Raw genomic sequence first — 13,010 nt, forward strand, 5'->3', positions numbered from 1 at the left:
CAGTTAAAATGAAGATGTCTCAAATACTATTATTTTATTTGAAATATATTTGTTGTACAGTATTACATTAGTTTCAGGTGTACTGCATAATAATTTGGCTTTTGCATACATTATGAAATGATCACCGTGGTAAGTCTAGTAACCGTCTGTCCCCATTCAAAGTTGTTACAATATTACTGACCACACTCCTGTGCTGTATATTACATCCCTGTGACCTATCTGTTACATAAGTGGAGGTCTGTACTTCTAAATCCCCTTATCTTATTTCATGGCACCCCCACCCTGCCGCTTCCCTCTCTTTCGGCAACTACCTGTTTGTTCTCTGTATCTATGAATCTGTTTTCATTTTTTTGTTGTTGTTGATTTCTTTGCTTATTTTGTTTCCTAGGTTCCACATATAAGTGAGATCATGTGGTATTTGTCTTTCTCTGACTTACTTCACTTAGAATCATTTCCTCTACATCCATTAATGTTGGCACAAATGGCATTATTTCCATCTTTGCTTATGGCTGAGTAACATTTCATTGTATATGCAAACAGCATCTTCTTCATCCATGCACCTGTTGATGGACACTTAGGTTGCTTTCATCGCTTGCCTGTTATACATACTGCTGCTATGTACATTGGTTTGCATGTATATTTTCAAGCTAGTGTTTTTGATTTCTCTGGGTAAGTACCCAGAGGTGAAATGACTGAGTGGGCCCTTCTGTTGTGATGGTGCAGACAACCGTTGATGAGCTGGTAGGCAGGGCTGGACCCCGCTAGTGGGTGGGACCTAGTCCCAGGGCAGTTGGCTCTGCAGCCTGGGGGTCCTGGGCTGTTGCTGGCCCCCTGGCAGGGGTTCAAAACCCCCGGCACTAACAGTCTAGAGGGTGGTCTTTAAGATGGTTCTTGCCAGCAGCAGTGGCCTCATGGTAGAATGAGCTCCCCAAAATTGTTGCCATTTTTTTATGTTCCAAGAGGAGTGCCAGTTCTGGGAAACTCTTCAAGATCAGCAGACTTGTTTCAAATCACTGCCTCTGGGCTGTGGCTCGTAGTGTGTGAGATTTTGTGTGTGCCATTTAAGAATGGAGTGTCTGTCTCTAATTCTCCCCTATGCCAGCCCTGCTGGTCCTCAAATCCAGACATTCTGGGTACTCATCTTCCTGATGCACCACCCCCGGGCTTGGGAGCCCATTGTGGGGCTCGAATCCCTTGGTCCTTGAGGAGAACCTCTGCAGTTGTGATTATCTCCCCCTTTGTGGTTTGCCTACCCCACAGGTGTGGACTTGACTATACCGCATCTCTGCTCCTACTGCCCATCTCATCCTGGTTCCTTCTTTATGCTTTAGTTGTGGAAAATATTTTCTCTGGTCTTCAGGTTGTTCTCGTAGTTGGTTTCTCCGTAATAGTTGTAATCGTGGCGTGCCCCTGGGAGGAGGTGAGCTCAAAGTCCTGCTCTGCCACCTGGGCCCAAACTCTTGTCAAATACTTTTCAAAGCATATTGAATATACTTTCTAAAACACTGTAACTTGGAGACAGAATAAATCACTAAATGTAAGGATAACTTTTGGAAGTGTTCATTCTTCAAGTAATGAAAATAAAATTAAAAATTTCATCAAGTAATCATGAGCTATAGACTCTTAAGTCTAAATCACTTTGATTAGATAATGAGTTGAACAGTTGAATTGGTTAGACCTATCATTAATCATATTTCTATTTTTTATTTTAATAATAATTTTTGTAAGAATGATATTATATATATATATATACTTTATGAAGCATTTAATAGTTGAGTAAACTACAGAATAATGTAAAGTATTATCCCATATCCCATCCTCCAGAATGAATCAAAATCCACATTAGATAAATATCTGTATGTAGAAAGAAATGCCTGGATAAAATTAGGATTTTACTATAGAGCTCTGTAAATTCTTTGAAAGTGCCAAGTTATCTTGATTTAAATCTTAAAAAGTATTTGAGGTAAGAATAAGAAATTGTTGAACCTCAGTAAAGATGTCAAAGCATAACTTAAACTTTCATTTTAAGAAAAAGATGAGCAAACTAAACCTAAAGGAAGCAGAATGAAGGAATCATTGAAATAGGTGAAATGGAAAACTGAAATAGAAAAACAAAAATAATCAACGACACCAAAACTTGGTTCTTTGCAAAGATGATAAAATTTATGTCCTTCTTCCCACTTACTTCTTCATTAAGTTCACTCTAAACCTCCATGGTTTCTTCAAGTTATTGTTGACTATTTTGGTTGAAAACATACAAGAAGAGAGGAGGAGGGGTGAGTTACTGCCTGGGCTTCTGCAGTCTGTTGTAAGATTATAATTGATATTTATTATCTTCCTGCTCTGCAAAGCATTTCAGATTATCCTCGTCCTCCAGTAGTGCTCCTATTAATCTAGGAGAATTGCCTGGGAAGGGGGGAAAAGGAAAAACAGTAATTTATCCTAGTTATTGTATCTCATCAGGTCGCTGTTGTAATGCATTTCTCTTTCTAGTTAAAAATGGGCATAGAAACACCACAGGGCACCCGGCCGTATCCCTTGCGTTTCAGGTGTGCTCTTCCCTGCTCCCAGCATGTAGCAGTGATCCTACATTCTCACAAGGATCAGCCCCAGACAGCACAGTGACTCCTTTGTTTGCTTTCTAGTCTGTAGAAACAAGGAGCTCAGATGACTAAGTGTTAGCCACAGTTTTATGTTAACAAAACTGGGACTCTGTTCATGGTGGAAGTGTCCCCCATCTGGAAAACAGGACTTTGGGACCCAAACAATTTAAAGTTGTGGTATTGGAAAGCAGTAGGTGGGGTCCCTGAATGGGATGGTAAGTAGGGCCACTCCTACTCCCGCCATGGTTCCTGGACCCATGGATTCTACTACATTATGGCCAAGAGTTAAAGGGATATGCCAAATCCTGAGTGACAGCACCTGTTTAAGATGGTGCCTCCCCTGTGCCTTCAACAGTCTTGGCCAGTGCTCTGTCAGGCTTGAGGATTTGGATGGTGTCGTGTATGATAAGACTAGTGTGTACCATGTCAGATGCCCATTAATCTGGATGACCTTTTGGGGCACAAGCATCTTGCCAGGGCATCCAGAATATCTGTCTTTATCTACTCATTAGGTCAGATTATCAAATTGTCTCATTGATAACATAGATCAATGTTGTATTCTCCAGAATGTCAAGAACATCAATTTCTATTCAGAGTATATTGTGATGTCTTGACAAATTTGCCACCTAAATGCTCTGTGACCTTGAGAATGTCTTTTAATCTTTCTGATTCTTAGTTTGGTTATCTGTTAAATAGGAATATTAATACTTTATTCAATCATTTGCTAAAATTACATGACATAATCCTTCTTAAATGATGTTTGCATTTCCAGAACCAACATAAAAGATCAATAGATATTTTCCCGTTCATTGTCTTTCTTCCCATCTATTCATCAAATGAGTAAAGATAGTTAAGAAGGGAATTGCCTCCTTTGAAAGCCCTGGAGAATTTTTGTGACATGTAAATTATATATAATGAGGAGTTATGATAAATCATTTCACTATCATTGGTTGCAATGCACAGCCCTTACGAGAGAGTCTAGTAAACACCCGATAAACACTTTTTCATTAACATAGCGGTAAACTCTCTTGGGGTTCATGAGTGGGCGAACTCAAACTTCTGAGGAAGAAACTATGTTTCATGCTTTCTCCTAATTTTCCCTGATATGCAGCTCCACAGAGATGTTAGTGCATTAGGGAATTGTTGTAAAGTGACCAAAATGAGCAGGAGAAGATTTGTGGACTAGCTGATGTACCACAGGCACTTTTAGGTTGCTGAGTCACTGTAAAGAACAAAGGTGGATTAACGGGTACATCCTCATGACAACCGCATGGTCTTGTTCTCTGCTTTGCTTTGCTGAACAGCTAGAGCAGTAACTTAAGTGAAGCTGTAATAGACATCTTCATCAAATCGACCGAAGGCCCCCACCATGTGATGACACGATAAATACTCAAACTAGGTAGTGGGCCCTCAGAATTACTTTAAATGAATTGCTCAAGTTCTTTCCATCTCTCTAAGCTACATTATTCAGTTTAACTACCTATCATTCTCAATAGCTTCATCTTATTCTAGAGCCTTCTCCTCAACTTACCATTTATAAGTACACCTTGCTCTCTTTTGTTCCTTTCTAAGACTTTGTTTTTCTTCTCTCCTACCTGTACTCTCTCTTCTGTAGGGATTTTGAGGAAATTTGTTAAGGCCATCTTTTTATTTTACCTCAATTCAGTGCTATAATCTGCTTACCTACTGTTTTCAGCAACATGTTTAGGCAGTTGAAAGTTCTCAGATTAGTTGTTTTAATCCAATGAATCTTATTTCGAGTTGAGCAGTAATTAAATACATTTTGATATGAATTCATAGATAACTCACTCTCTGTATAAATTTCGTGTGAATTCCCCAAGGAAAGGGAATGTGTATTTTATGTCTAGGTCACCATCATCTAGAATAGTATTAATAATAACAACTAACACATTAAGCTCTTACTGTCTATTAAGCACTTATCTCATTTATCCTCACAACTCTATAAAATATGTGCTATTATTGTCCACATTGCACAAATTAGGAGATTGAGTGAGCATTCAATAAATGTTTCAATCATTCTCTAATCTTATGCCACTAAGGAAGGTGGATCTATATGCATCAGTGCAATGAAAAATGTTTTTATTATTAACTTTGGAAGCAACTGGGAATACTTTCTCACTAATCTATAACTGCTATCATCAGCAGTATGTTTGTTATTATACTTGCTCAGCCAGATTCATCTTTAAAAAGAGAATACTCATTGGTTTGGATAATTGTTGGTCATCATTGTCTAATGGGACTTGGTGATGGCAGGTGAAACTATGATGTTATCATAGTGTGCATCAAAAATAAGGAAAAGTAGATTTGATAGAAGGTAAAAAGGCATGATTTTGGGGAACATGTCTGTTTATGATGTAGAAAGATAACTAAATCTTTCTCCTTATAGAAAAGTCTTCCTTTTTAATAAAAGAGAAACATGGAGACTTCTATCAGTTTCCTAGAACTTTCTTTTTAGAAAGGTGTTGACTCAGACTCTCTGGAAATATTCAGTTGGATGACCGATGTTTGCAGAAACAGTTCTGTCGCTTGCTCAAAGTTCTGTGGGAATTATACATTCCACTGTGATCCAGCTGGAAAGGGAATTGACAGCTTCCACAGAGGCTTAGCCAGATGTCTCAGACATTTAGCTGTTTATTTCAAACACCTGAATTTCTAAAGCATCCACCTGCACCCTCATCATTAACACAGGAGTTCATTCCTTCTTGATTATTAGTAAGTAGAGTTGATAGACCATCTAAAAGCCAAAGTACGTACATTTACCTGAGTTCCTAAGCAAAACAAATGCATCTAAAAATTTTTTTAAGTATGTGTGATTTTGCTATGTCTTTGATCTTCTGTATTCATACTATTCCAATCTTAGAGTAGTTTTTTATGATAAATATGAAGGTTGATAGACTGATGGTGTATTGTTCAAATGCTTTTATTATGGGGAATTCAAATATTATATTTCTAAATTGTGAATGGAATACCTGTATTTTATACATTCAGTATTTACAATGTATTGGGTGGGCCAAAAAGTTTCTTTGTTTTTTTCTGTAAGATGGCTCTAGTAGCACTTCGTTGTCTTATTTATTTATTTATTTATACAGTAGGTTCTTATTAGTTATCTATTTTATACATATTAGTGTATATATGTCAATCCCAATCTCCCAATTCATCCCACCACCACCACCCTCCCCATTCTTTCACCTCTTGGTGTCCATACATTTGTTGTTTGCTCTCTACATCAGTGTCTTTATTTTTGCCCTGTAAACTGGTTCATCTGTACCATTTTTCTAGATTCCACATATATGTGTTAATATACGATTTTTTTTTCTCTTTCTGACTTACTTCACTCTGTATGACAGTCTCTAGGTCCATCCACGTCTCTACAAATGACCCAATTTTTTTCTTTTTATGGCTGAGTAATATTCCATTGTATATATGTACCACAACTTCTTTATCCATGCATCTGTCAATGGGCATTTAGGTTGCTTCCATGACCTAGCTATTGTAAATAGTGCTGCAGTGAACATTGGGGTACATGTGTCTTTTTGAATTATGGTTTTCTCTGTTATGTACCCAGTAGTGAGATTGTTGGGTCAAATGGTAATTCTATTTTTAGTTTTTTAAGGAACCTCCATACTGTTCTCCATAGTGGCTGTATCAATTTACATTCCCACCAAAAGTGAAAGACGGTTCCCTTTTTTCCACACCCTCTCTAGCATTTGTTGTTTGTAGATTTTCTTATGAAGTTCATTCTAACCATTGTGAGGTGATACCACATTGTAGTTTTGATCTGCATTTCTCTAATAATTAGTGATGTCGAGCAGCTTCTCATGTGCCTCTTGGCCATCTGTATGTCTTCTTTGGAAAAATGTCTATTTAGGTCTTCTGCCCATTTTTTGATTGGGTTGTTTGTTTTTTTAATATTGAGCTGCATAAGCTGTTTATATATTTTGTAGATTAATCCTTTGTCCGTTGATTCATTGGCAAACATTTTCTCCTATTTTGAGGGTTAACTTTTCATGTTGCACTTAGGTGTCTAACTTCATTCAAAACAATTTTGTTTGTATGTGACAACTGTCATATCAGCGTGCATTTAAAAAACAACATCAAAATTGGTGAATTTTTCTGTAGCCATTTTAATATCGATGATGGAAGAAAAAAGCAACAGTTTTGGCATATTATGCTTTACTATTTCAAGAAAGGTAAAAATGCAACTGAAACACACCAAAAGATTTGTGCAGTGTATGGTGAAGGTGCTATGACTGATTATATGCGTCAAAAGTGGTTTGTGAAGTTTCGTGCTGGAGATTCCTCACTGGACGATGCTCCATGGTTGGGTAGACCACTTGAAGCTGATAGTGATCAAATCAAAACAGTAATTGGGAACAATCAACATTATACCATGCAGGAGATTGCCGACATACTCAAAATATCCAAATCAAGCGCTGAAAATCATTTGCACCAGCTTGGTTATGTGAATCATTTTGATGTTTGGGTTCCACATAAGTTAAGCAAAAAAAAACCCCTTCTTGACCATATTTCCGTAGGCAATTCTCTACTGAAACGTAATGAAAACGTTCTGTTTTTAAAACAAAATGTGACGGGTGATGAAAAATGGATACTGTACAACAATGTGGAATGGAAGAGATCGTGGGGCGAGCGAAATAAACCACCACCAACCACACCAAAGGCTGGTCTTCATCCAAAGAAGGTGATGTTGTGTATATGGTGGGATTGGGAGTCCTCTATTATGAGCTCCTTCTGGAAAACCAAACGATTAATTCCAACAAGTACTGCTCCCAATCAGACCAACTGAAAGCAGCACACGAAGAAAAGCATCCAGAATTAGTCAACAGAAAATGCATAATCTTCCATTAGGATACCACAAAACCACACGTTTCTTTGATGACTGGGCAAAAACTGTCACAGCTTGGCTGGGAAGTTCTGATTCATCTGCTGTATTCAACAGCCATTGCACCTTCGGGGTTCCATTGATTTAGGCCTTTACAAAATTGTCTTATGGAAAAAATTTCAATTCCCTGGAAGACTGTAAAAGGCACCTGGAACAGTTCTTTGCTCAAAAGGATAAAAAGTTTTGGGAAGATGGAATTATGTAGTTGGCAGAAGGTAGTGGAACAAAGGGGTGCATACGTTGTTCAGTAAAGTTCTTGGTGAAAACGAAAAATGTGTCTTTCACTTTTACTTAGAAAACCAAAGGCACTTTTTGGCCCACACAATAATGGTCAGGTAAAATTAATCAGGGTGTTTTGCTCTTTTTCTTTTCTTTTTTTGTTGTTGTTCTTCTAATTAAATTTAAGTATAGCTGATTTACAATGTTCTGTTAGTTTCAGGTGTACAGCAAAATGATTAAGTTATGCACATATATATATCTATTCTTTTTTCAGATTCTTGTACATTATAGGTTATTACAAGATTTCGAATATAGTTTCCTGTGCTATATAGTAGGTCCTTGTTGGTTATCTATTTTATATATAATAATTTGTATCTGCTAATCCCAAACTCCTAATTTATCACCCCCTCTCCCCCCTCCCCTTTGGTAATCATGTTTGTTTTCCATATCTGTAAGTCTGTTTCTGTTTTGTTAATTAAGTTCCTTTGTATCAACTTTTTAGGTTTCACGTATAAGTGAAATCATATGATATTTGTCTTTCTCTGTCTGACTTACTTCACTTAGTAGGATAATCTCTAGGTCCTTCTATCTTGTTGGCTCTTTTCTTGAAGTTAACGTATTTTTAAATTTTAAAATAATTCTTAATAATTTATTTTACTGCTGCCAAGGTTCTACTGCATCTCCTCCTTCAGATATACCCTTTTAGAAAACATTCATGAGAAAACTGTAAACTTGATGTTGCGTTATCCCTGGTCACTCCATTGTGAATCTGCCATGGACAAGAACGTTGGCCTAAATGCTCATCATAGTTGGAACTCAGCACTGAGGCCAAACTACTATCCAATCAACAAACTGCATACAAATCTCACCAATCCTTCCAACAACGTCTCTTTCCTTTTCTGGTCCAGTGCCCCTCCTAGAGCATGTGCAGTGTTCACTTGCTGTGTCTCCTCAGGTTCCTTCACTGCTCAGCTTTTCACTTCTTCCACATCCCTCCTATTTGTACAGTTTCAAAAGCTTTGGCCCTCAACTTGTGTCCACCCAGTGTTTCCTTATGACCAGACTCCTGTCCTGCATTCTCTTTACATCAGGGTCTGCTGAACATCCCCACCACCACGAGTCGTCACTGTTTTCCATTACAACTGACCCAGCACCACGTGAGGAGGTGTTCAGAGACATTGTGTTCTGACCGCCATCCAGCTGGAGCATTCATTAATGGCTCCTACCTGAATCAACCACCATGCTGATGTCTGCCGTTAAGGACTTTCTAAGTCTGTCACTCCATCTAAATGTATTAGTTGGTACTTTTCTTCAAGGAAGAGCTTTCCTTTATTTGCCGCTTATACTCATTCATCTATTTATTCATTTTCATATGGACTCATGAATTCCCATTTCATGTAATGTATTTCTTGATGCTTAAAGTGTCCAAATTTTGTCATTAGGAGCCACTTCTAGCTGGTTTCTGTATCTTTTCGACATATCCTCATGACTTTTTGAGCATCCTTTGCTTTTGGAACAAGAAGATGTTCCAGATTCAACTTGACCTTTTCTTGCCACAGGTCTGGAATCACCCATTGATGCTGAGATTATGTTGACAGTGAGATCTGGTTCACTTTGGTGTGTGTGTATGTATGTAGTATCTATTACTATTATATATGTATATATATAATATCTATTACTATAATTACCTGTGGGTATTTATATGCTCATGCGTTTGTCTCTGTAACACGTGTGTATTTATATATGTATCAGTATTGCCGTGTTTATCCCTTCTCCACAGTGAGAAACCTGTCACCTCAATGTTTACTTGTTTACACAATCAGTTTGTTCAATATAACCAGCATCTCAACCATGCCAGAAGGACAGATCTCCACCAACTCTAGCTGCATCGCAGCTATCCCTCAGGCTGGCTTCCTGCCAGTGCTTCACAGCCTCCTCTGCACCCCTTAACCCTGCCAAATTTCCAAATTTCATTGGTCACCAGATAGGATGCTGATATCTCTGTACCAGAAAAGGAAAGGCCAAGCATATTTTTAAAACACAGAGGAGCAGAAAAGATCACATAAGTGGTGAGATGTACTCATATTCTGTATGTATTTTTAAGAGAGTCGACAGAATTTGCAGATAAATTAAATGCATGTTGAAAGAGAATAGTCAAGGGTGACTCGGAGTTGTTGGCCTCAGTGGATGATTAAGTTGCCATTGATTGATACAAGGAATAATGTAGGAGACAAATATTGGTGTAGATTGGAAATCTAAAACCCTTCTCTGGCCATGCTGAGATTAGGATGTCTATTAAGTATTCAAATGAAATAACAAAGCAGGCAGCTGGATTAGTGAACCTGGACTTTATGCAGGAGGCCAGGGAAAAAGAGGTCAATTGTGATGCAACAGAATACTGATGATATTTAACACCATGGACTAGCCAATTTCTCCAAGGGAATAATTGAATGAACACATAGAAAAGGAGTAAACACTGCCAGATACTACTGAGAAGTGAAGTGAGGACGGAGAATTACATTTTGGATAAGACCTGTAATCTACTTTTGTTGTGGTTGGGAGGAGTGCTTGGTTAAGTGGTAACGAGAGAATAGACTGTGGGGCAATTAAGACAGCATAAGCAAGTCTTACGAGGTATTTTACTGGAATGGGGGGCAGAGAAGGAGTGTAAGCTGAAAATAATATGATTATCTTTTTTTAAAGAATGAATGCTACCATAGCATTTTTGTATACTGATGAGCCAATATATCCGTCAAAGGAAAATTGACAAAACTGGAGAAAGATAATGTGGAATTAAGTTGTTTTCTAAGAAGGAGAGAATGACACATGGAGTTTATATTGGAACATAGGAAGGGCATCTATTATAAAAAGGTACATGTATCTAAATGTGGGTAAGTTGTTAGATTTCGAAATACAATGATGAAATCTGCTTGTTATTTTTCAGTTTTCTAAGAGGCAAAGATCAGCTGAGAGTGAGGAAGGAGAAATGTGTTGAATATTAATAGGGAGGTGAGAAATTTTAAATAACTCTGAGAGTGGGTGAGTGAATGACCTATAAAAAATAACAGTATTTTCGAATAGAACTAAGGGCACATTTGAAGTTGTAGTGATGAATTTAAAGTGTGAAAAGCATTATGTATTTGTTCAGATTCAGAAGCGGAGAAGGCAGGAAGTTGAACTAACTAGGCTTGGAGTTGTAGGCACATAAATTCTCCAGAAAGAAATGTGTGGGAACTGAGAATATGTTCAAGGCTATGATTTTAACTATAAATGATGAGCCAGGTAAAAAGGAATATTAATTATGGTATATGTTATGCCACAAAAGCTGGAAGATTCAGTAAGTTCGAGTGCCCAATTGGGGTGAAAATTGTGGGAATATGAGTTCTAGAAAATTGTATTGAAAAGACAAGTAGGACATGGTGAGAATAATTATTTGAAATTTAGATTTTTTAAAAAAAAATTTATTAGAGTATATTTGATTTACAATGTTGTGTTAGTTTCAGTGATTCAGTTGTACATATAAACATATTCTTTTTTTCAGATTCTTTTCCCATATAGGTTATTACAGAATATTGAGCAGAGTTCCCTGTGCTATACAGTAGGTCCTTGTTGGTTATCTATTTTATAGATAATAGTTAGTGTGTGTTTGTTCATCCCAAGCTCCTAATTTATCCCTCCCCACCATGTTTTCCCTTTCGTAACCATAACTTTTTTTCAAAATCTGTGAGTCTGTTTCTGTTTTGTAAATAAGTTCATTTATATCATTTAAAAAAATAGATTCCACATATGAATGATATCATATGATATTTGTCTTTGTCTGACTTACTTCAGTCAGTATGATCATCTCTAGGACCATCCATGTTGCTGCAAATGGCATTACTTTCTTCTTTTTTGTGGCTGAGTAATATCCCATACCACCCTGAATGTACCCGATATCGTCTGAAATTTAGATTTTTGACATGGTGCAGATATTGGTGGTATCCAAATGGTCATGCCTGCAGGGTGTGATGGAGAAGGCATGGAGAGCAAGCTCATTGGACAGGAGAAAGCCAAGTCACAGATGCTAAACTATGTCAGGTTCTGAGATGGGCAAGAACAATGACTTGGATCCAGCCGACATCGATTTTTATTCATTTAAATATGGATGCTACAATCAATGCGAGGGATGTGCGAAAGTGAGTGAGTAAGTACAGTTCTCTGACGACTCCCTAATTCCTCAAAGTGGTGACTTGAAATGTAGTAGACATGCTGCCTGATGATGCCAAGGATATAAACAGAAGGAGGACCCGTCTTGTCAACACTCAGGAGCATTTCTCCACCAAAGAAAGAGATGCCTTTACTTACTCTAGGTACACATATACACATTTTGTGATTTTTTGGTAGTTATCCTATTTATAGCACAAGTGCACATGACTAATGTAGATAGTCTATGTGCATACTGAAATCACCAGGGATTTTGGTACTTTGTAATCCTGGAGCAGGAGATGGATTTAGAAGCTAACGTAAAAAGAGTAAGGATGCACGTAGATGACCACGATAAGAGGCTGTAGCCCATAGTGATATTTGATCGCCTGTGTTTTTGAGGTGACATTGGTGTCAGGGAGGATCTGGAGGAAAGCTGCCCATACCCCACCTGAGTAGGAGAAAGGGAAAAGGCAGGCTAAACTGGACAGTTCTGCAGGAAGGCAATGCCTTCAATGATAAAACGACCCATTCAGCTCTACCTGGGAGAAGAGTTTTAGAGAAGTGATCGTTTTTCTGATGAAAGACAGTTAATTCCCATGAAGGAATTTTGGATGATTGAGGAAGGACAGGAGATTGGATCAAATTAGTGGATTTACAGAGTTTATCAGGATAAAGGTAAAGTTGTTTAAAAATAAGCTTTAGGGTGACCTGGGTAACTAAATCTGTAAATTATGATGAGATTAGACCTGATGGTCTCTTCGATGGAGGTGGAAAACCGATCTAATTATACTCTTTTACCTAAGAAGAGTCTCGTAGGCAGTGGTTCTTGTGAGATAATGAACACTGGGTGGGACGGGGTTCTCCTTGTAAACGAGGAGGGTTTTAGGGGCTTTCTTTTCATTCCGGCCAAAGGCAGTGCCGGGGCTAGAGGAAGGCTTATCTTGTCAGGAGTCCCATTTCAGGATGGTGACTATACGTCATTTAATTTTTAGAGTATCTTCAGACTTTATTTTTCTATATTTTATCATCCTCAGTAGCTGGATGTTAAAAGCTATGCTGATCTTCAACTAGAAGGAACATGG

Source organism: Kogia breviceps, chromosome 8 (genome assembly GCF_026419965.1).
Source record: "Kogia breviceps isolate mKogBre1 chromosome 8, mKogBre1 haplotype 1, whole genome shotgun sequence".
In the NCBI taxonomy this organism is placed as follows: Eukaryota; Metazoa; Chordata; class Mammalia; order Artiodactyla; family Physeteridae; genus Kogia; species Kogia breviceps.